General features: G+C 29.3%; 1 protein-coding gene across 4 annotated transcripts in view; it reads right to left on the reverse strand.

Annotated features, from left to right (window-relative positions):
• Nucleotides 1–26,913, reverse strand: part of LOC123290561 (nuclear factor of activated T-cells 5) — a 136,897-nt gene that overhangs the window by 62,085 nt on the left and 47,899 nt on the right. For 3 of the 4 annotated variants that reach the window (XM_044870788.1, XM_044870789.1, XM_044870786.1), the window contains exon 1: nt 9,659–9,751. The exons of the other annotated variant lie outside the window; for it this stretch is intronic. The gene's annotated coding sequence lies outside the window, so the exon portion shown is untranslated. Of the gene's footprint in view, nt 1–9,658; nt 9,752–26,913 lie in introns of those variants that run through there. 4 annotated transcript variants of the gene reach the window in all.

Consider the following 26,913-nt stretch of genomic DNA (forward strand, 5'->3'; position numbering starts at 1 on the left):
TTCATTTTTAAATCAGAAATAACATCTTATTACTTTTCTTCATGTATTGAAAATGCTCATATGTAGAAATAACTTGATTAAAATTTTATGACATTTTTGGTATTGGGGTATAAAATACAAAGTAATACTGTTTGGGTCGAAAATATGAAGCAGGAATGGGTAAAAAATCGATAGTTCCTTAAAAAGTGAAAGTATGATCATACTTGAGACTTCTGTTTCGAATTTAATTTACAAATTCTTGTTAGAACTTGGGAAAATTAGACGAAAGTTAAAAGTCAAATTTTTCCATAAACACCATAGTTTATGAAATATTGATGATGCCTAAAGATTTAGAAAACTAACACTTAGAGAAGAAATAACACACAAATGCTAAGGCGTAACCAATTCCGTTCGCGGTATGCTTGGAGAAGCGGGTTCGATTCCCGCCGTCGCAACAAAATTAATTTAATGAATAGTTGTGATGGGCTAGATTGTAGTGCATAGTATATGCATTAAAAAGGTGCACTCAGCCTCTGAAATTTTGATAAGATGATAAATTTAATTATCAGCGGAAAAGGTGATAAAACACATATATGGTATCACAATGGGCTCTATAGCCTAAGTGTGTCCTTCGTAGACAGCCAATATAACCTAACCTAACCTAACTAATGAATGTTAGTTTTCAAAATTTTTCTTAAGAAAATTAGCCTTTTAACAGTTCAACGCAAACTATAATAGCACAAATCTATAAGTTAAACATCGTAAGGAGTATTTAATAATTAACCTGCTTAAAAAAGGCATTAATGAGAATGCATGCATATACAGGATTAAAATTAAATTGACTCATCCTGTATATGAAAAATTTATCTATTTTTTTATATTTAATCGAAAAGTCAAACGAATATTTGGTTCCATAAGGAGATATCGTTTTAATTACTATGTATTTTTATAGTATATCATGCATTAACTAAAACTTCATTACTTTTTTTTACCTAGAACCTCAAGTAACTTCTATTTGAAAGAACATTTTTCTTTTCAAGAAAAATTCTAAAACCTCGCTACAATTTTTTAAAATGAATCACGGTTTTTTTATCCCGCAGATACTTGAAAAGAAGACCTGATGTACCCCAAAGTTATAAAGATCTCTCAACTAAACCATTCGTTTCAGGATTCAAAACTGCATTATCTCACAGACAAATAATCTTCAATAAAACAATTTCTACGAACAAATTCCTTCCAAATTGTTAAACACTTGGCGTAAGTAGTTTCTAAGAAATATCTAAATATATTTTGATAATTGATTTGGTAAATACTTACTTAAAGCGTCAACTCCTGAGTGTGTATTTGTAAAAGACCAGCAGTCAGTTGTACGCATGGTATTAAAACATATTTACATAAAAATCTCAACTTAAGGTAGTACGAGCGCCAAGACAAGTTTAGATTTATGGCTGAAATTATTAGTACCTTATTTACAACTTTGATGATGAATTTTGTCTTATATTGTTAAGTTATAACATAATTCACCATCAATTAATTCACCCAACTACATACTCATACATTCTTAATTACTCGGGCACAGCGGGTTTTTTTTTGTTTTCAATAATTTCTTAAGGTTTTAACTTTAATCTAAATATTTTCTTTCCCAGCAACTAGTTTTGGAGAAATCTATGAAAACATATAATCCATCCACCGTTTTCCCATAAGACCAATTTTAAATATACCTACTTTTGAAGTCATTTATTTATTTAAATAATCGGGCAACTCCCTAAAATTTTCAGAATTGATACAGACTTAATCCAACTTCATATTTTAAAAAAAAAGCAAGCCATTCTCCCTGGCGCTCGTACATCCTTAATATTTGTTTATTAGTGATTCATATAATAATGATAAAACTCGATAATACAGATAGTAGTTAAAAATAATTTATGGACACATTAACTAACCCATAATAATAATAATAATAAATATGGAGTAATCATACATAAATGTTTTTGTTTATTTACAATATATTTATAATAAAATGTTAAAACTACTTAGTTTGTTTTTAAACAATAATATTAAAAATAAATAAATAAAATATCGTTAATATTTTTGTTTATTTTTACATTTATCATAAAAATCTTGTTATTAATTCGAAAATATTATGGTTTTACCAAAAGATTTTAAAAATTGATAATATTAATAACTTATATACTGGTTTAATTTTGTTAAGTACTTTTATGATGATGTAATTTATACAGGTAAGAAATAAAAGGATTTAAGGGTTGATCCTTAGAATATTGTCAATGCGATGTGATTTTTTGGAATAAACTTGGTTACAAAAATTTTAAAAATAATAACTCTAAAGCTGAAAGAATTGTCTTCAAAAATTGATACAGAAAGTCGAAGATAATTTATTCAAATTTAATGATAAAATATCTTATGACATCATCAGCTTAATTGAAACCGGTGTCAACATTTAATTTGACATTAAGCAATGCCTGAATCATCGTTTTTGACATTAATGGTATCTGAATATGAAAGAAAGTACAATAGAACAGAAATGAAATCTACAACCTCTAGCTTTCATAATCAAAACTAAATTCAAAATGAACGAAATCCTGTCTTCTATAAACCGGAGTTATTCTTCATTAAAAAAGAATTCTTCTTGTTTAGAAAGGAGTTCTTCTTCTTTAGACAGAAGTTCTTCTTCTTTAGAAAACAGTTCTTTTTCTATAGAAAGGAATTATTCTTTTTTTTTAAATAATTCTCCTTCTTTAGAAAGAAGTTCTTTTTCTTTGGAAAGGAGTTCTTCTTCTTTAGAAAGAAGTTCTTCATTAGAAAGGAGTTATTATTCTTAAGAAAGAAGTTCCTCTTTACAAAAGGAATTCTTTTTCTTTAGAAAGAAGGTATTCTTCTCTTAAAAAGTATTTTCTTCTTTGGAAAGGAGGTCTTCTTCTTTAGAAAGAAGTTGTTCTTTTTTACAAAGAAGTTATTCTTCTTTATAAAGGAGATCTTCTTATTCTTTACAAACGGAGTTCTACCTCTTTAGAAAGAAGTTATTCTTTTTTAGAAAGATATTATTCTTTTTTAGAAAAAAGATCTTCTTCTTTACAAAAGGAGTGCTTCTTCTTTAGAAAGAAGTTTTTCTTCTTTAGAAAGGACTTCTTTTCCATTAGGAAGTGAGGCCATTAGTCATTGGTCTGGCTTTTGTACAAAACAGATACAGAAGTTTTTCATAATCGGAATGATCCCTCTGATTTCACAATCAAGTTTGAGTTGTTCCAACATCATCCATTTTCGAACCAAATCTGGCAAATATTTTAGAACTAATAAAAGTTCTAAAGCATTGATAATCTCCATGACAATGATCTAGAATTTTTAATAATAAAAGTTGAAGGCTGAAAAAACATTCACCGAAACATTCTAATTTTAAATATCCGGTGTAAAAGTTCTCTCTGGCAAATAAAATTTGTACAAATTTTATATAAATAAAACTTCAAAAAGAAAATAAGAAAATAAAACTTTATTGATTTTGTTATAGTTTTTCTCTAATACATATAATACTAACAAAAATACTTTCAAGGATATATTGTGTTGTGTGTCTTTATATACTTATATTACGAATAGGTAGTAAACTAATATTAAACTCTTACTACATACATTGAATATATAATAAAAAATGTAAACAATTCATTATAATAACTATATAATATAAGACAACAACCAACCGAACAACTTAAAATACATTTACATCACCTTTAATAAATATATAGATTGTAACAAATAGAAACATTACTCTTTACCGGGCGACAATCCTTTCAAAATTCAAATGGATACAAATTATTTCAAATCACACTTATAAAAACTTCTCATTTAACAAGAATATGTAAGAGTTTGCTCATACATCTGAAAATGCTGATATCTAAAATACGAAGTAAAATCAAAGAACTAACTATGTTTGATAATTTATTCCGCAATTATATGGAGTAAAAACAACAGGCGTAGCTTAGGTAATATTTGTCTGCAAAGCAAAGTATTATCTATCGAATGTACAACATACATTCGATTAAAACGCAATTGCAATGTCGTTACATTGCCTCCCCGGGCCAAAGAAAAAAAAGTGTCTGGAAACGAACTAAGAATAATATGAATTTCGGTTTCCGATACTTTTTTCTGAATGAAAACAACAAATTGAATTGCAATTGCCATGTCGTTACTCCATTATAGAGGTAATTTTGTCAAGTAACTCAGTTGGTTAAGGAGTAACTCATTCTGTTCGCGGAATGCCTAGGGTAGCGGCTTCGATTCTCGCCATCACAACAAAAATTAGGTGTAGTGCATGGTATATGCATGAAGAGGGTGTACTCAGCCTCTAAAAATAATTGAGGAGCTGATAAATGAAATTATCAGCGGAAAAGGTGGTAAAACACATACATGGTATCACAATGGGCTCTAAAGCCTAAGTGTGTCTCACGTGGACAACTAATATCACCTAACCTATAGGTAATTTCTTCTCTTCATCCCAATGCTTGTCCATCAGTAAGTTACTTAAGACAGGACTTATCATAATTCTATTTTTGTTATTATTTAATCAAAAGAAGAAATTCAGAAGAAAATGTTGGCAAAACTGATCGATTTAAAGCTCAAGAAAGAAAATGGGAAGAGCGGTGGATAATCCTTAATATACGACTATTCTCCAGGCTGAAAGGTTTGGAAGACGAAAGAAAAATGCGATAAACAGTATCTTATACCGTCGGACAGTATACATACTTGAACTTTCGCGATTGATTCGCCCAAAGGAAGCCACTCACGAAGTTTCAAGTATGTATTAAACAGTTTACAAAGCACCCTTTCTGTCCTACGAACCATCGATTAAACTCCCTTAAACCTTCGATGAAACATTTCTCCTTAATCAGTATTTCCACCGCTTTCACAAAGTTTGACACATAGAATTATCCAACACAGCCTCGTGGATCGAACAAGTTAAATCTCCCTATACCAGTTATGTATATATAAAGTTATTTAATATTATCGATTTTTAAGAACATATAAAACATATTTATTATATCATAATGTATACAAATATTAACATGCATTATAATATAATATGATATAATCATATTATATTTATATTTATAGATTATATAAACGCTTGTCTAATAATAACTGTTGTTCGTTATTGCTATGAGTGATAATCATTTTTAAACCTCATGTTTATTCTCGACAGTCCACCCCTTTATTAATATCGGGCTTTCATCTGTGTTAATAGAATCTTGTTCTTAACAGAAGACATTCGAAAAATAATATATTATCTGTATCTTAGAACTATGGAAACTTCGTTTTGGCTAATTTGCAAAAAACACAATCATTGATGAACGATTGATCAGACTCTAAATATATATTTAAAGGCATCCTATTTCAGATTAAGGCAGACCAAGACCAATCCTAAGACTGTATTTGACTATCTTTGTATAACGAATTTTATGTTATAGCTCTAGCATCTTTGTCTTACTCATAGGTCTTGCTCTTTCAAGTCTTGTTTGGTCTTGTGTATGTGTAAGAGCAAAATTAAAGTACAATATGAAGTATGCTAGACAGAAGCAGTTAATTACAAAAGGACCAAGACCAATCTGCAAAGCACAGAGCAAAGTTCAAGCCTGAGTGTGTAAGATAAAGACTGTGAAATTAACTTTGTTCTGGTATTGATACTCAAAACTATTTCAGATGACGACATGACATATCCTGATTCTGTCGATTAACAGGGAAAGATGGCTAAAAGCTATCGCAAATCAAATGGTCATATTTTCCATTTTCTGGAAGAACAAAAGCATTGCAAAAGTAAGCACTGAAGTGTTGGTATTCTTTTAGATCTCGCCTTAAAAGTGAGAGAGCAAAGAGTTATTCACTGTCAAACTTTTAGAGAAACATAAAACATTCTGCACACGCAGCAGTAGCCTGGGAAAAGCCATTTGACATACTCGTGAACAAAGAATTATGAGAATGTAAGAAAATTCTATACTTAGAATTTGGTTATGGAAATATACGAATCAATTTTGTTATCATAGTAATATTTTACTTATGCAAAACAATAATAAAATGAAAAATTCAAAAAAATGTTTCGAATATTTTGTGGGTATTTAAAAAAAGTTTAACAAAGAATGTAAAATTTGTGTAATTTATTTATTATTTTGTAAACAAAATTACAAACAATTGAAATAAATAAATAAATAAAAAAAGTTTTAAATCATCGTATAATTGTAATATTTAACCTACGTCAATTCAAATTAATTTAAAATAATTATTTATTTATTTATATAAATAAATATAGTTTATAAGAATTTAATGTAAGTGAACAAAAAAGTTTTATGAAACTCTCACACGACCTCTGTAAGTAAGTGAAAAGGATTGACGTCATAACAACTTCTTTTCGAGTCTCTTAAAATAAAATGGTTATAATATTGATTGAACTGGTTCAAGACGCAAATTCCTAAGAACAGATTTAAAATGTAAACTACTTGAAAGACATTAATCTAGTTAATAGCTTGCAGTTATCATGTAGATCTCTGGTATACTTCAAGCTCTTTTAATCTCTTGTTCACCAACGAACTACAGTAGGACATCAAAGGAATTTATATGTTAGAGACAACATTGGAAGTATGTTATCCAATTTAAAAACAGAAGCCTTGGGGAAATTCGTATTACCACATGTTTTTTACTTAGAACTGGAAAAGAGATACCAGAAACGTCAATCAGAGGCATTGGCGTGGATTTACAGAACACAGACAGGTATAGATCCACTTTGTATGATGACAAAACCTTTTACGTTTGAAAGAAATAATCCGAGCCAAGTCAGTTAAATTAACCATTTTGTTGTTTCAATAGATTGACTCGGAAAAGAAGAGCGATATAAAGTACTTTGAATAAATCGCCGTAAACGTCTCAAAACAATGGTCACAGATAATAAATATACCATAATAAAACTGTAGGATGTATACCGAGGTATGTAATAATCTTATTTGATACAAGGATACAATAAAACACTATAAGTAATAATTTTAAAGTTACAAAAATATTTTTGGCGTCTTATCAAAATATATGAGTGGTGACCATGAACTTAACAGCAAGCAAAAATTGAATTTAATGATCAGTTATATATACATAATCATTATTGACAACGATTTTCAATTCAATATCCAAAATATAGAACATCTGTTTGTTTTTATATAGAATTTTGAGGTTAAGTTCCAAGTATATCCAAATGCATTCATACTTTTCTAATAGAATATACAGACTCTAGACAGAAAACACTTTTTCTCTTTTCTGTGCCTTCCCGATATCTTTCCAAGTTTTTGAATAACATGCACAAAGACCACAATTTAGTTCGTATAATAATATATCAAAGAAAAGAGTGTTAGAAAAGTCTTACATAAGCTCGAAGGGCTGAAACGCATCTACTAAAAACTTGCTTTTATTCAATTCTAGTAGAATTTACAGCAGACTTTAGACAGAAAACACTTCTCTTTATCCTGTGGCATCTCGATATCTTTTCAAGCTTTTTAATAACACGCACAAAGACCACAAATTCAATTTGTATAATAATGTATCAAAGAGGAGAGGGTTAGAGAAGTCTTACACAAACTAAAAGGGATAAAATTATATAAATTGGTCTTTCTCGTTTAATCTCCTTTAACAGAAAGATGTCGCAGCTGATATATGCTTTACCTAATGGCCGAAATCCTCTCTTTTAAAGGAATATATCATCTAGACAATGTCTATTTGTATTAAGTTTAATATGTTTCTGAATAAATACCTGACAAGTGAGACATAAACTACTTAATGCAATTTCATTGTCTTAATTAAAACTAACTACTGATAACATAATTGAACAAGCTTGAAAGCACCTGATATTTATTAAATTCCATTTAAGCAAACACAACTTAAGCTATTATCCCCACTCTAATACAACTATTACATAAGTATATAATGCATTATATATACTGTTCCTGACCAGCTCAACAACGTGACTTTTATCCCCACTCAGATTTATAAACATTATATAATGATAAGTATATAAACGATTCCTGACCAAGTCAACCTGACTTTTCAAAACATAGTTTGAATTCTATTTTAAACACGAACTAATGCGTCGCGACCTAACAGCGATTGAAGGCCAAACTATATTCTAATGAGGGTGAGAGAAGTAAAATTATATGAAAAAGCAAAAGCTACATGATTAACAAACATTAGCCGGTTTTTCTTAACGATTATACAAGCAGAATTTACCAATTTTATTCAACTGATATGCGCAGTCAAAAATTGGCCGTTATTAGTTCCTTAAAAGTTGAAGACTTAACTTATAAATTATTTATCATTAAAAAAAAAAGAAGCAGTTACATAACATTAATTAACACGCCACAAACTATAAAGTATACTGTCTGTGTCCTCCAAGGCTTTTAACAACTTAATTATTAGTTTATGAATAATTAGTAACACAACTTTCATTTAAAGACTTCAAATTTGTTTGGACTAAGCTGTTTTAATGATTATTTATATAATTTTTAAACCATGTTAGATTTTAATTAGTAATTAGGAAGAAAATCATATGAAAGGGCAAAGAAACCTGCCTTTAGATAATTTTCGATCTGAGTGCATGTATTCTCGGAAAACTGTATAGCCCATTTTTTTTAACGAGTAACGAAGTCTTAAAGTCTTCCAAAAGTTATTAAGACCAAAACTTTAATAATGTGATTTTTTCCGTCTCTCTACGACTTTTTTCGAAAGTGCTGCGTTTTCAAATGAACATGATAACGTCGTATTTAATAATTAATAATGTTATCAAGGGGTCATAGTGTCCGGCAAATTTCCTGCTGCGTTTTTTTTGATCGATATCTTATATATAACGTTATCATGCTCATTTGAAAACGCAGCACTTTCGGAAAAAGTAATCGAGAAAATTTTGGTAGACTCGCCAAAAGCTCCCTTTTTATCCCACGGTCTATAAGGAATAAATCGATTTGATGAATCGGAAGAAATAGTTTTGTCACAACAACCTAATGTTTAGAATTTTTTATTTCATAACACTACGAAATAATTAAGTGTTGGCAATAATATTTACATAATTTCTATCTCAATCAAATAACACCAATACAATTTATTATATTAATCATACGATTTTATTGAATTGAATTGATTAAAATAAGACCGATTATTTCTAGTTGCACGCTATCATGAAAGGAGTCTCAGCATAAAGTTACACGTCAATAATTATCAAACCGTTAAAAGCAAAACTAAAACTTTCATCTACTTTCCTTAACAAAGAATCGACTAATTCTGGAAAGTGTAGGTTTGTTAAATTTAAAAGTTGTTCTTGTAAATATATGTATACTTTAATTCATGAAGATTGGTAAGCTAAACAATATATAAACATAAGCCGGTTCCTTCTCTAAATGAATATAATAATAAAGTAGTAACCCTGAGGAAGTCAACAAAGTTAACGAAACGTTGGCGATAAATAAAAGAGTTTTACATATAACCGCCTCCTTTCGATTAATCGAGAATGGCCTTAAGGTCGTAAGAGTAAGTTTAGAATTACTCTAGCAAATATCATATCTGCAGATAAAACCGATCAAATTATCGCTAAATTTAAAAAAACATTTACTCTTATTTTATAAATGATGCAAGATTAAACGAAACTTACCTTACTTATAAACAGAAATGATATTATCACAGATGCGTTACGTATTAGGTAAAAAATTTGTTGGTAAAAATAAAAAAAGTTAAAAAATAATAAAAAAAAAACGAAAAAAAATCTTATTCTTAAAGCGAACACCACACAAAAATTTGTAAAAAGTCTTAATATAATTTTTTTTGTAACAAATCACAGCCTTTAATTTTTCTTTTGTAATAACAATTATAATATTTTTTTTTTGTAACAGAAATCACAGTATTTTTTACACTTGGTTTTGTGAACAAAGTTCTTTGTGACTAGGAACACTTTTTTTTTGTTTAATTAGAAAAAAAAACGAAATTCGAGTTAAAATCACACAAACTTAGCACAATTTAACGACACATTCAAAAAAACGGTGTAGTTAAGCTTCTTTTAACAGTTCAAACAATTGATGAAAATTCTTAATAAATATTGTAAAAAAGGTAGTTTGAATCTGACCCGAGAATACATTTATAATAATTTTTTGCAATCAAATATAAATTGAACAACTATGAACACATTTGAATTTTGAAAATCGGAAAAACGAAAGAAAGAAAAGCACACTCTTATAACACACTTTGTTTGTGTAAAAATGTTTTTAAAAAAAAAAAACCGTTTGTTCAAAATAACACACAACTGTTATTGTTATTGTTTGTGTTTAAAAAAAGTTCGATTGTTATTTATTTTTGAATTTGAAATGTTAAAATATGTTTTTGATGATGATACAAACTCAACTTGCTTGCTACAATGTTTGAATATAATATGTGGTGTATCTGTTCTGTTATGTTCAGAATGTGACTTGTACTATTTTAGTGTCGTAAAAGAGTGGGGCTTGAAGTAGGTATGTATCAATGTTCACTCATACAATTTATTTGTGTATGTCGTATTCGTCGTATATAGTTGTGGTGGTGCTGCTGGTGATCGTGATGATGTGTTTGTTTGTTATGATTACTTCACTTATAAAAAGATGTGCGCCAAGTTTATCAGCCACCATTTCATGGTGTTTATTATAAAAATATACAGAGAGTTTATGAAATGACATAAATAATACTATGGCAGAACTCAAATAGAATAATTCCTTGTCTATTATTCACAATTTTGCATTTTCGGCCGCTGCGCAGATGCAGGAAGTACCTGTCTGTCACAATTCTGCAAGCTACGTTTTATTTGTCAAAATGCATGACACTATCAACGAAGAAAAGAAGAACTTAAACAGATTAAAAATGTTCTTCAAGATATACGAAGATGGAACTCAAATTAGAATTAGTGATGAGCAAAAATAAAACTAAGACCCTCGTTTAGCTGTCTTTGTCTTTGAAAACTGAGTTTTGTGCTTTTATCTTGCTCTTGCAGATTAGTCTTATTTTTCAAAGGTAGTTTAACTTCACCTAGACTAATGCTCGCTGTTAAGTAATAGTTTAAGAAAAGAGAGATTAGAATGACCGAGCGTGGGCGTATTAACAATTTTGTTGAGAACATAAATCGAGGGAAAAAAATGAACGAGGAATTGTAAAAAGTTTCAATACCTTAATCTTATTTATCAAACACTTGCCTTAGAAAGCATTCAGATCAGGTATGAGCTTCAGAAAAAGTACTTCATTTAGATTTTCTCACGAGCACCTTACAAGACACATCTAAGGAATCGTTTGGAAAACATCCACTGGAAAAAATTAAATGACTGATTCTGAATTATAGATATAAGTAGAATCGCTCAGAAAATAAGATTATAAAATGACAGAACATTACGAGCCATTCAAATATGTATGAAAAGTCTAATTTATTCTTTTTGGGAACTGAGAAAGATGATTTTCAAAGCCTGAACGACTCTCTCGGGTTTCTTACTAAAACTGTGTTCTCTCAAGAAAATAGACAAGAGTATGATTTGATGTAAAACAAATTACGCTTAATAAAGAGTATACTTTACAAAAGCAATAAATACGGCAATTAATCGTCGAAGTTTTTATTAAAACCAACTCAAAGCACCCTATATTTATTTTTTTAAAAACATTTGTGCAAACTCAACTTAAGCTATTATATCCCCACTCGAATACAATTATTACATAACAAAAAAGCATGCACTATGTTCCTGACCAAGTCAACAACGTGACAATTATCCCCACTCAAGATTTAAGTATTTTATAATACTAAGTAATGCAAGTAAATAAAATTTTCCTGACCATGTCAACGTGACTAAAGCATAGTTTGAATTCGATTATAAACACGAACTCGAATGAGTCATGGTCTAGCAGCGACTGAAACGCAAAAGCTAAATTATTTACGAACAATAGCCGGTTCTCCTTAACGCTTATACAAACAGTATATGTGCTTAATAAATATGCCAATTTTGTCAACCGATTATATGCAAAAATTTGCTGCAATTAGTTCCCTAAAATCGAAAACTAGAAATGAGAGAACTTTCAATTGTTAACTTTGCAATTTCCTTCCAAAAATAAGAAGTGGCACATCGACCCGAACTCTTACGACAAAAACGAATCGGGAAAGAGACCAAAATGGAAATAATATAATATTTGCAAACTGCAGTAGAGGCAAATGATTATAGGGAATAGGCATTTTTTATCACATCAGGTGAAGAATTCTCACTGCACGGACAGAAAAGTGAAGTGAACGTTTAAAATTCGTAATTGAACAAAGAGGAAGATATAGGTTAGTGACGTCAAGGTTAAAACTTCTTCGTTTTTTAATTTCACTTTCAAATTTTGTTATGGTATCAAATCTAGTTTAACATGTTAAAGAGAAATATGGCAAATTCGACATCAGGCAACTGGCGCAGCGTACTGATTTCTAAAAATTGAAGGCTATTTAATTTTGAAACTCTTGAGCTATACAGAAAGGAAAAGAGAAAAAATGGAGATAAAATAAATATTTGGTAATTGCAGCAGAGGAATAAGATTGTGATTTTTTTAAAGATGAAGAATTGATTTCTGGTGCATTCAATAGATCGGCAACTTGATTGAAGATTAAATACAACAACAAATAATTCATAATCACTAACATACGTTTAAAGCAAATAAAATTACTTTATTGTTTACTTGCCTGGTATGATGATGATGATGATGATATTGTATTTGACGCGATATACACACATTTATGATTATCACTTCACGTACTTAAGCGAATTATATGAAAATCCATGGAGTATGTGTGTGTACATCAAATATTTTAGTAGGATGCCTAGGCGAAAAAGCAAGTTATTAGCAAGTTATTAGCAAGATACCATCAGCTTCGTCCAGCAAAGAATCTATCCAGCTCGGAGGAAGAAATGCATGTCTTTCAAAATTCTTTAAACCCAAGGCAATTCTAAAGTACTAAAGATTTTAATTTCTAACAAAGGAATTTCTATAGATAGTCGCGGAAACGAAACACTAAAAACAGTCAAAGTTCGTAAAACTTGAACAATTAGACGGATTCGAATGGGATTTTCAGCATTTGATTCGTTAGAGCGTTTTGAAAAGCACTAGGTACTTATTAGACATGAAATATTATAATATACTTGGATATACTGACCTGAAGAACCTACAACCATATTCATTTTACATTTTGTAAAAATATATCCCCTTCAAGGCCCACAATAAAAATAGGTAGATTAAACAATTATTTTTATTTAGCTAGACCAGTTTCGATTGCTTTGGCAACCCTCTTCAGTAGAATTACTTAAAACCTTAAAGATAAAAATAAATTATCAAAATATGATTATCCGAAGGTGGGATATGTGTACTACATACCACCCATGTATGTATATTTCTTTGTCATCGTCTGTAGCCTAAACGGCTGGTTGAATTTTAGCATGAGAGGTCTCGTTAGATGCGTCTTAACTGTTAGAGTAACATTAAAGACATAGAAGTAATGCAAATTCAATATGACTACAACCAGACGCCAAATTGTGAATAAGAAAAATAATACAAGTCGGCGAATTACGTTAAGTGGGGGTAAATAATAATAATAATGGGGTTTAACCTCCGTTTCTCTGACATATACGCATATAACAGAGGCCACCCACATCATTAATTGTTAATCTTTATTTATTTAATTACAAACATATTTACAATTACATTTTGTTGATGTGGGTGGAGTCGGTTACTTCTCGTTCTTATCCAAGCGACGACAATGTGATCAATTCTGCACAACCATTATTTATAAATTGTTCACACTGCCGCTGCCTGGATTCGAATCCGCAACCTAAGTCTAAATGAACAAACAGCCAAAGTTAAACGCCTTAGACCGCTCGGCCATTTAAGCTCTTCAACTTTTACTAATATTATAACCCATGCAAATGTTGTATCGATCTATCATTCATTTCCCAGGATCAAATTGGTTGTTAACAGGCATTTTAATTCAAGATTATCCATGCTATCATTATTTGAGCTGTATAAATTGATTATATGTGATTATTATCAATTTTATCATAACATATTACGTTAGTCAATTGACAACCCATACACATTCAAGCTCAGAAAATTTATTTTTTCATTTATAAAACTTTTAATAAATAAACAATTGCCCGTTGTCAATTCGCTGTTGTAGTGATAAGGGAACTTTAATTCAACGTTTGTCTGCAATTTTGCGCGAAAAAAACATGTTCGCAAAAGAAAGATAAGTATCTCCTTTTTAGCTACCGTGTATATATGGTCACCTTTATTATAAAAGTAATCTGATTGTATTTAACAAATAATTTAGATTGTCTGTAGGAATTAAATTCAAACAGTTTAAAATTCCTGGTATCTTCTTGTATGAGAGATTATTTAATAAAAACTTGCGTAGATTTTCAATTTAAATTACGATTAATTTCTATTATATAATATAAATTATATCGGCGAATAGAATTTGAGAGGTGCATTAACGAGATAAAAAAAAACTTAATTTCAAGTTCATTTGCGATTAAATTCCTTTACAAGGACAAAAATATTTCAATCCCAATGCCAAAGTAAAAGATAATTCTCTAACGGAGTATATAATTGCACTCAATTCATTTCCTTCCTATATTTGAGAAGAAGTCAACTCGAAAAATGCTCTCTAAAAAGATAAAAAAAGGCATATCAATTCATGAATGAACAAATTCGAAATCACAAAAGTTGGATGTTCGAGACAGTTCTGTGGCTCGAGCTTTCCTTATTGAACAAGAACGTTTTTACGTAAAATTAACTCACAAACAAATTTTGTGTATTCGTTGTGTGCGTAGTCATGGTAGGGACAATAAAATCGATGCCAGCCCTTCCAGTGACAAATTTTGGCGTTAAAGGAGGCTGTTATGACTAATTTGTAATTCTTTACATGTTAATGTTATAGAAAATGTCAAATTAAAATTATTGAAAAATACTAATTAATTAAACTTAATGCATAAAAATTGTGAAAATAAGAAATCAAATTGCATAAATACTATTTTTCAAATGTAAATTATAATTATTTATTTAAATTTGTGAGACAATAATATTAAATATTCAATGTAAGTCATAAATGCAATCCACACAATTATATATGCATCCATACAATTCTATAATTAAAGTAATGTATCGTTACCATGGAAACGCCTCCAAAAAAACTCACACACGGTGCGAATATCTAAAACTGCCATAAACTTAATAGTAACACAGCAACGGACTTTTCACAGGTTCATTACTTGCATCCAAATAAAAACAATCCCGGTGAAAAAACTTGGATTTTTTAAAAGGATCGGCTGTTTAATTATTTTATTTTTCTGGGTTATGTGTAAAACATAGAAAACATTTATATTGAAAATTGCGTAATTAATATGTTTTGAATTTTAAAAGTTGATTGATACGTATTTTATTACTTAAAAACATTAAGCAAAAACCTAATTTTTGATATATATATTCTAAATAAAAGATCAAAGGTTTTGGTTATCTATTAATAAATTTCAACTTATTAATAAAACTTTAATTTAGACCATATGATTGATTTAATTTAAATGTGTATATTGAAATCATTTTTGAAATACAATGTATTCAAAAAATGTAGGTATAAACTTTTTTTGAGCAGTCAAAATTATTTTTAAAAAAATTGACTAGATTCTAGAAAATACAATGAAATTATTTGTAAAATTCTAAATAGTTACTTTTATTTTTCTGTGGGAAATGGAAATCTAAAATTCTGATAAAATTGTACTATTTGATACCTTGTAAAACATTTTCTTAAAAATAAAATTTCATTAATTTCTTATTAATGACTTGTTATCATTATCTTATTAATGACTTGACAGATATCAGAAAATCAAAGCAAATATTGCGCAGTTTTTAATATCACTTACATTTTTAATTTTTGTAAGGCCATAAAATAGGTAAGGTTAGGTTAAAGTGGCTGTCCTTGGGTGGGACACACTTAGACCATAGGGTCCGTTGTGATAGCCAAAAAGGATTGGCCCATCCCCGTATAACCTCTAATGTTCTTGACAACTTTTGGTTAAAGCTTTTTTCTGTAACTAGTCTGTTTCTTTCGATTAAATGTAATAAGGATAAATTTTTAAGTTGCATGTCCTCCGAAAGCTAACGATTTTCGAAAAATTGTTCATTTTTTTATGAGGATCAACTTTCTTTTGGAATCTAAATTGATGATTAAAACAACCCGCAGAGCTAGGTCTAATCTGATGTCAGAACATGATGGTCTCCAACAAACTCTGCAACTTGTTAAAATTATTTTTTGATTCGTTTACTACAAAACGGACTATTAACCATAATAGGTTGAAACGGTCCATCCTGTATATGGTAGCTTACTTACAATGCATACTTGTAGTATATGTTGCATAACTAAACATTTATATTACTTTAGATTAATGATTACATATTGTTATAGCGCTCTCTCGTGTTTATTTAACAAAAGTATTTAAAAAGCACATAGAATTACATCTTATACGATGGTACGGAACCCCTTATATACGAATCCTACTCATACTTGATCGGTTTTTTTTGAGTGACCATTAAGTGTTAAAATCTAGGAACCATTAATATAGTACATGCACTTATTTATATTAATTAAAATTGGCGCCACTTTCAAAAATCAATTCTACAATAAATTAGTATCAAATATATATATTTTTTTTCATAAAATATAAAGATAATTGCTGATTAACAATTTTCGCCAGAGGCGTAATAACAAAACTATAAAAACAATCAATAAGTAAGTACAGGTATTTGTATAAAAAAAAAAACAAGTTTAAATACAAAGATGAATTATTAATACAACGTGTTTTAGTGTTTACCTGATACAAAATTCAGTTTAATATAACATGAGTAATCAAAAATACTTAAAACACATATATACAAAGTTAGACCGTAAGCTCATATTGAAGCGAAATTTTCATTACGCTATTATCTAGACCGTGGGACAAAAACGAAGCTTTTTAAAATGATTTATGAATGGCTTCCTTTTGTTGAATCTACCAAACTTCTCTCCACCATTTTTTCGAAAGTGCTGCGTTTTCAAATGAGCAGGGAAGGAATTTATCGGACACTATGACTATATTCGTTGTGTGCGTAGTCATGGTAGGGACAATAAAATCGATGCCAGCGCTTCCAGTGAAAAATTTTGTCGTTAAAGGGGGCTGTTATTACTAATTTGCAATTCTTTACATGTTAATGTAATAGAAATGTCAAATTAAAATTATTGTAAAACACGAATTAATTAAACTTAATGCATTAAAAATTGTGAAAATAAGAAATCAAATTGCACAAATATTATTTTTCAAATGTAATTTTTCATAATTATTTATTTAAATTTGTGAGACAATAATATTAAATTTTCAATGTAAGTCTTAAATACAAACCATACAATTATATATGCATCCATACAATTCTATAATTAAAGTAGTGTAGCGTTACCATGGAAACGAAACTCACGCACGGAGCGAATAAAAGACTATATTTTGTCCGACAAAAAACTGCACCGATGAGCTTGGCTATTACCTCGAACATGCCGTAAATAGGTATTTTTGTTTTTGAATAGATACATGGTTCACTTTTGCTGAATTGTTTAATAATTATTAATGTTATCAAGTGGTCATAGTGTTTGACAAGTTTCCTTGTTATGTTTTTCAGGCCCTTAGCTTAAATATGGCGTTATCATGCTGTGAAGTTACATTTATCAATCGTCAAAAAGACAGATAAAAAGAATCATAAATACTTCGTTGCATTATGGGCTCACGGACAAATACATACACTAATTATCATTATTCAATAATTATCATTTATAAAGAAGTAATTGTAAAAAAATTATTTTGTTTTTGTCTGTTAATAACATATATCTATTGATTGTAATGCCTGACATATATTATGTAGTAACAAGCAGTCATAGGGAGGCTATTTTTTATTAGACAATTTATTCATACATGTTTTGCAGTATTGTTGTAAATTACTTTGTTTTCTTAATATCCATCTATATATCCAACATTTGCTGAAAGCCACTTGTCGCATAACAAAATGATCCCAATATATAAGTGGGACATATCTCAAATAGAATGACATATCTCATTCAAGCAATTGTTTAATGGAAAAGGTATTTCCAAAATTTTCATGTATTAGTTCTTACTCCAACATCCCCGCATGCTCGAAAAACAGTTGAGTTCGCGAAACATAAATGGTTAATTATATTTTACTGAACTTTATCTTATTTTGACTATAATTTTAAGGCTTTATACTATTGAAGAGGATTGCCAATCGAGTCCTGAAACGGATATATTTTAACAAAAGGCATAGTGTAGCCTAGTTTTTTTTTTTAGAATTCCAATGATAAATATTTGAATTTTTTATAATTGACAGAAAAATTCAAACTTGAAATGTCCAAAATTGATGAACTATAATTAATTATTCAAATTTAATTTAAAATAAATCATTTAAATATTCAGTTATTTATTTGCTACGCATTGAATTATAAACTTGAATTAGCATATAAGGAAAAATTAGGGAAAACAATAAAAAAGGTTTGTGTAGTTCCCCTAAAAATTTAAATATTTAAATCACCACGTAAATGTAAGACACGTTTTCTGATGGTAAATTAGTAAATTACAAAAAAACAAAAAATTTTCCGCTTGATATTTTACGAGAAATTCCAAATTTTGTGTCTTTTTCCCTAAAACTGTCCTTGGCTGCACCCAGGTTTGATGGGCAATCTAAGAGAATCAATTCCTAATATAATTACAATTGGTTGGCAAAAAGTTTCGCATACCAATAACTTTCTAAAGGATGACCCAATTTCAATTTCCTATTTTTGCAATTCTGTAAATTATAATGCAGTGAATACTTTCCACTTGTTTCAAATGTCAAGTACAGCTAAATATTTATATTTACAATAGAATGGGATTGAATTTAAAATATGAATTCATTGATACAAAATCACTGAAGTTAAATAAACAAAATCATTACTTCTATGAAAGAAATTGATTTTAGTTTAAAGTCATGCATTTTATTGATGGAAAATAAAATTGTACTTAGTTCGAATATATAATCGTGTAAATAAAGCGAATCGACGAATTTAAGAAACGTATCTTTACGTTGCCTTTAAATATAGGATTTGGTTATTACGAACACATATCAGTCATGTCTAGTAAATATGTGATTGTGTCAACTACATGAAGATTGTTGTTCCTAATTTAATGAGAGTATGAAATAAACTTATTGATCATATTTATCATTTTAATACATATAACAATAATCGGTAGCTTAGTAAAATCAATAGTAATCCATAGGTCGTTGGTTCAAGTCCAACTCGCAGAAATCAATTTTTTTAAATAAACCTAATAAACCTGCTCATGTGGTTGTGTCAATCACATCAGTATTTTGTTTTAATATTTATGAGTGGTAGAACCAATTAAAAAGAGATTGTTTAAAACTATGTTGCATTTCAAAATAACAATAGTTAGACAGTATATTACTTTCTTACAAACAACTCATGCGGTTGTGTCAACTTCACTACTCAACCCCGCCATAATTGATATCGCGATGAGTTTGAGACAACCTCATATCGGTTCATATTAAGAAATTTGCTTTATTCCAGATTGACCGACCATTGCTGAATTTTTTTTAAGATTTAAGCTTGCTTATAATCGACTAATTCACTGTTTGACGTCATTAGTGATACAATCCCAATACCTATTGTGGATTAGACATGCACAATAATTTGCTTATCATGAACTAATTTAATATTAATAACTAATTATTTAATAACTCAAATAAAATAATTGAAAACAAATAGTAAAGTATACTATTGTAAAAAAAAAAAAAAATTAATCATTACCATTATTTTAATAATCATCACTGCAATAATATGTGCAACTAAAAACAACATAAACAAATCAAGTTTATCTCTATTTCGCATCTACCTTGAAAATTTTTTAATTTTTTTTTATTTTTCAAAATTTTTCTTTACATGTAATAATTTTATTACATATAACATGTATGGATGTAATGATTATACCATGCATATATGAAATATACATAGTATATTAAGTTTAGTCCCAAGTTTGTAACGCTTAAAAATAATGATGCTAGGAAAAAAATTTTGTCATAGGTCTTCATAAAATCACCTAATTAGTCTATTTCCGGTTGTCCGTCCGTCCGTCTGTGGACACGATAATTCAAAAACGAAAAAAGATATCGAGCTGAAATTTTTACAGCGTACTCAGGACGTAAAAAGTGTCAAGTTCGTAAATGAGCATCATAGGTCAATTGGGTCTCTCCGTAGGACCCATCTTGTAAACCGTTAGAGATAGAACAAAAGTTTAAATGTAAAAAATGTAAAAAATGTTCCTTATCAAAAATTAAACAACTTTTGTTTGAAACATTTTTTCGTAAACATCACTGTTTACCCGTGAGGGCGCCAATTAGACGGAAATTTTATAATATGTACTATACTTGATTATCAGTTATGTATGTGTCACATGTTTGTATGTGTATTTAGATAAAGAAATCAACACTGACTATGCATGGTATTTCAACAATTAACTCAGTCAATTGTTTGTTTTCACTTTTTTCAATTTGAATTTAATATGAAAAACTTGAAACTTGAAAAGAATATGAAATTATTTACAATATTGAAAAATAAAATAATAAATAATTTGTTATTGAAATATATGCTTTATGTTTCGATTTATTATTTTTATAATAAAATAATATCAAATACAAAGTGGCCTTTAAATATTGAAGGTAGAATAAAAGTTTTCATATTTGATCAAACTAGATCGGTGACTGTAATCGTAATCGAATAGTTCTTTCTTCACTAATCAAAAAACAGTTACTTTTGTCAAAAAAAGTACAAAAATCGGATTCTCTCTGCATCCAATCATTAAATTAACCGGATTTTTATACCTTTTGGATCAAAATAACCCCACACACCGAGTTTCATCAAATTCCAAAACAAAATTATTTTTTGCGTTTTTCTCGATTTTTTCAAAGGGGTACCCCTTAAAAAAATTGCAAAAAATCGAAAAATTTTTTGTATCTCCAATTTCGATGAAACTCAGTATATAAGGTAATTTTGACCCAAAAAGTACAAAAATCGGGTGCATTTTATGACTGGTCGAATAATTTTTGAGATACGAACTAAAATCGATCCAAATATTGTGATATCTTAGAAACTATACCCACCCGCTTCGCTGGACAATTGCAATTCTAAATATAAAGAATATTTTGTTATAAACTTCACTTCATTTGCCATCACTTATTTCCGCTTTCGTGCCCAATTTCGTTGTTTATAATTTTTGGTACGATTATTATTTGATAATAATAATTTTACATAACAAATATAATCGATTGAATTGATTGTATAACTATTATATACTCGTTATATAATGTAATGTAACACAATTTATTCATTATATTCCATTTATTGGTTTAATAGGCGAATCGATTCTATTAGACACTCCCCAAAATTTATAATAATTGATTTAGTAATAATTGATTTTGCTCATTTACGAACTCGACCTCACTTTTTACGTCCTCAGCACGCTATAAAAATTTCAGCTTGATATCTTTTTCTCATTTTTGAGATATCGTGTTGACAGACAGACAGACAGACAAGCGAAAATGGACTAATTAGTTGATTTTATAAACACCTATACCAAAATTTTATTCCTAGCATCAATATTTTTAAGCGTTACAAACTTGGGACTAAACTTAGTATACCTCCTTCATATATAAATGGTATAAAAATCATCGAAAATCGATATAAAATACATTGCTCTTATTTTGAAATTTTCTGGAACAAATGAAAACAAATTTAGAAAAAAAAATGTATTAATAGAATGTAAACATATTAGCAATGACATAGAAAAGAAACATTTTTAGAAACATATTAAATCGTCGATATTCCCTATTCAGTCAGTTCTGCCAACCTCTGGCGAGAAAAAAGCTTTAAATAGTTATTAAAAAGAGCTTACTAAGCTCGACTTTCGAATCATAATAATAATGTAACACAAATTATAACACATTATAACAATTATTATCAATTTATAATAATTCTATAAAACAAATTATGTGTGTACATAACGTAAAATTCTTATACAAGAGTTATAAACATATGTAGCAGAAATGTGCAAATTATTAAGCAAAAAAATAAGTATTGAATAATTTATTTTAATAAAAATGTGAAAAACTTAACTATATTATACCTATTATTATTATTAAATCTATATTTAATAGATACCAACTGATAGGAGAACGCATTAAATATACAAGAAGTATCAGGATTGAGTACACTGCATTCCATTATCTGTGGGATCGTTCATGAAGGTTATAAAGAAGGAGCACGATCGCTACGTGTTAAAGCATTAGCGCGCCTGTCCCTGAAAATTTGTAGAATTTATAGTTCATTTTTCAGCCGCCAGCCGCGCTGTCATCAAGCAGTAGTATCTGCGAAGTTAGCTGTTTATGAGTACAAGTAGATGAAGTTAGTTGCATAATGTACAAATTGATATATCATTTCAAATTAGCGCACAACAGCCCGCTTTTATTGATACTACTTAGCGATCGCAGCGCCTCACTTATTTTATCCATATTTCGGGGACAATATTTTCTATAGCGATCGTTCTCCTTCTTATAACCTTCATGGGATCGTTGCAGTTGTGTTGCAGAAGAGAAGTTCACGTTTTAAAACATTGTTATGAATACGGCTATAGGTAAAGCCTCGTTCAAGAGAGCTGGTAGTCACTCAGATGGTTCAATAGACTCCCCTGTATTTAAAAATAGACTGGACCTCGGGACACAGGACGGAAGTGAAACTATAAGCTGTGAACTACCTCCTTCGCTGAGCAACTGTCAAAGAATGTTTATGCAAAATTTTAAGTAGATTGAATCAAGGAATCACGTTGTCCCATAAAAATTTGTTCCCGTTTATCATCCCTTTTGGGGTAGACTTTCGGAAAATCCTTTCTTATCGGATACCTACGCCATACAAAGAACACACCCTTCAAATTTCAGGTCTCTACGATCAATGAGAGTGCTCCCAACAGTATAGGAAATAACTTACTTAAGCTCTGTTTATACTTAAGGATGTTCCAGCATGGTATTTGCAGTTTCTATGTTAAAGCAATGGTACAATTTTTTTTTCGACATAATTTAACGAAAAATTAAATTTAAGAATTTAATAATGCTTACTATTAATTCCCAAAGTTTCAGAAATTTTGACCGTTTAAAATGGGAAATAATTATGCCAACGTCCCAATTTCGATCAATTTACGTCAAAATTAATATCTCGAAAGTGAAAATTAATTTCTAAATTTTTTTTTTAGAATTGTATTGTATAAACATTTTTTTCTACTTTTTCTTCAATATATAATAATATCATAAAAAATAGTTGGAGAGACCGGACATTTTACATGCTTTAAATGGGACATGACCCTCAAAATCGCGAACTTTGTCTTTAAATATCTCGCGATCTAAACGGTCAAAAATTATGAAATTTTAGGAATTCATAAATAAAGCTATTATAAACCCGAGAAAAAAAATTCGGCCAAATCTGTCGAAAAGTGATTTCATGCTGGTACTACCTTAATAAACTATGGTAAAACCCACTTTTTGACAGAATTTAACGAATTTTTTTTCTCAGGCTAACAAAAGAGCTCACTATTAAATCCCAAAGTTTCAGAAATTTTGACCGTTTAAAACACGATATTATTAATGCCTAAGTTTTCATTTTGATCAATTTACGTCCAAATTAATATCTCGAAAACAAAACGACGGGAAACTATTTTTTTTTATTCTAAAAACATTTGTTTCAACTCTCCTACTTTTTTTGTAGTCGAGAGAATTTTTTACGATCGTAAGAAATAACTGAGAGGAAGTTTACATACATGGATCCTCGAAGTCGCCAACTTTGTAGCTAATTATCTTGCGATCTAAATGACCAAAAATGCTGCAACTTCAGGCTCTCACAATTAACATTATTCTGAGTCTGTGAAAAAGAAATAGGCCAAATCTGTCGACAAGTGCTTTCATTCTGGAATTACCTTAATTAGTCAATCGATCGCACTGCTAGCAATCTTCGGCTACAATTTTCATATCTTTTTCTGCTTTTGTTCGAATTCTTTACCTCTTAATGATTCTTTTACTCCCTAATTGGTGATAGTCCTGAGTCTTAAGTCCAAAATCTGCAAAAATCCTTTCCCGCTGCGCTTATCTTGCCAGTCTATGTTTCTCTTTCTTTCAAATCACTGTGGTTGGGAATTCAAAACAAGCAATTTTCATTTTTCCAAATAATTTTCAAATTAAAAATTTGTTTGTTGCTGTATCTTATAGCATCTCTTTTTAACTATATAAAGTTTTTCTTGGAAGTTTGGATTATAAAAAGAAAAACGTTTTAGGAACTTTTTAAACAGCACAATATTTTTACTAGAAGGAAATATATTTATTTTAACACGCTGTATAATCATGCACTTTATATTAAATCTAATTATAATTTAATATTTCCTGTTATTGGCAAAAAATTTGATCCATCAATTAAATAATTATTACTTTATGATTAATTATTATTAATAAAAATTATAAAAATTAATTTTAAAAAAAAATTACACATTCTACCTGTTTTAAGGTTAAAAGGGTAATATTCTCACAACTAATAAAATATCTTAAGATAGTATGACTTAATAAAGTTACAAATAAACTAATGAATTTAACAATCGGTTTATTTTTATATATACAGATCAATAAAATTGAAAAAAAAAACCAACTCAACCCACACCCACACCCACACCCACACCCACACCCACACCCACACCCACACCCACACCCACACCCACACCCACACCCACACCAACACCCACACCCACACCCACACCCACACCAACACCCACACCCACACCCACACCCATACTCAACCCGACTCAACCTAACCCAGCCTAACCCAGCCTAACCCAACCTAACCCAACCTAACCCAACCCAACCCAACCTAACCCAACCTAACCCAACCTAACCCAACCCAACCCAACCCAACCAAAAATTACAAAAATTGTGTTTTTTTGAATTTTTTATGATTTTTTCGATTTTTACAAATTGCAAAAAGTGTAAAAAAAGTTTTTGTTTCCGATTTCGATAAAACTAAGTTTATAAGGTAATTTTGACCCGAAAATTACAAAAATCGTGTTTATTTGACCATTAAATGAGTAATTTTCGAGATATTTTATGAAACTGACTGTAGAGCCAACATTTTCATTCCGTTCAGTCTCTGAAATTATTCCGCATTGAATCTAATTATTCCGAAATTGTCCTTTTCATTTCAATTACGATTCATTACTGTATCGGACACACAGTAATAAGTTGGAAGACCCAAGGTATTTGTTATTCATTTTATTACATTAGTTTTTTAAGAAACTGTCCGAAACAAAAGGTAATCAATCAATTTTTAAAATGAAAATGATTTTTTTTTCTAAACCATCCCTGAACTATAACGAACAAAACAAAAAAAATTTTGACAATCGGTCCAGCCGTTTTTGAGTTTTAGCGAGACTAACGCACAGCAATTTATTTTTATATATACAGATTATGATGTGAACTGCTTTTAGAAGATGGTTTGGATAAAAGATTGAATGCCTTAAAATTCACGTTAGAACATTTGGTTTGATCAAGATATTTACTATGACATACCATAAAATTTCATTGTTTTTACTTTATCTCTATTATCTTTAACTTCTGATAACTCACTTTCACAACTCATTTTTTTAAATGAAAGAACATAAAACTTCAACGGTAAATACAAATTGATAAGTTATAAAAATATTTTCACATATTCTTAAAGTTCCTAGGGGATCAAGGTGAAAATGGTCGGTTTTTGGGGTCGTTTCCTCTGTTACACTTGGTGTGAGAAGGAACATAATTCAAAAAATTCTTAGCTATGATAATTTTATTTTTTACTACGTGAGTTGCAATGAAACTATCGCCCGATAAGTGGTTATAATAAAAATACATTTTGTTTTAAATTATGTAGAGAACGATCAATTGATAACGTGCCTACATGCCCTTCGACCTTCACAGGATATAAAAATCAGAATTATACCATTCTTTGCTATCTTTATCTATGAGGAAAATTAGAAATAAGAAAAATGTTTTTCAAAGGTAAAAAAAAAATTTCAAAACGTCTCATTAGTTAACTAGAGTGATACCCACCCGCTTCGCTGGGTTTAAAAGTAAAGATTGATAAAAATTGCTCTCGCTTATCCCCTATCTAAAACACTCGAAATAATGGTAAGGATTGTTTTACACAGGTAAAATATATGTATGGTTTTCTATTTTTTTAAATGTATAATAGTCGTAATTATTCATTGAGTATATCAGAAAAGATGGCCGTGAAATATTTTATATTGACTATTTTTATAGAAATCTGTAATTTATGGTAATGTCAAATTAAATTAATTTTTAATTTTTTTTAAATTTTTTATTAATATATCTTTATAAATTATATCTCATGGGTTATTCTGAAGTATGAGCTATAATGCTGTACAGTTTCATTAAAAACCATTCGCTGGTTTTAGCGTGAAAGAGTAACAAGCAAACAAACATGCTTACTTTCGCATTTATGATATATAGAGATAGAGATAATTAGGTACTATAAATTAAAATTCTACGCTCCTAAAAATATATTATGCTTCTTATATACTATTATTAATTAGTCAGGAAATATTATATTAATTATACATTGAGTGAAATTTTCATAATTATGAAAAACATGTTTATTATGCTTTTAATTTAATAACTTAATTAGTATTGATTTTAATTTAACTTCGTTGTAGGTAA

This window comes from Chrysoperla carnea, chromosome 1, assembly GCF_905475395.1.
Source record: "Chrysoperla carnea chromosome 1, inChrCarn1.1, whole genome shotgun sequence".
Taxonomy (NCBI): domain Eukaryota; kingdom Metazoa; phylum Arthropoda; class Insecta; order Neuroptera; family Chrysopidae; genus Chrysoperla; species Chrysoperla carnea.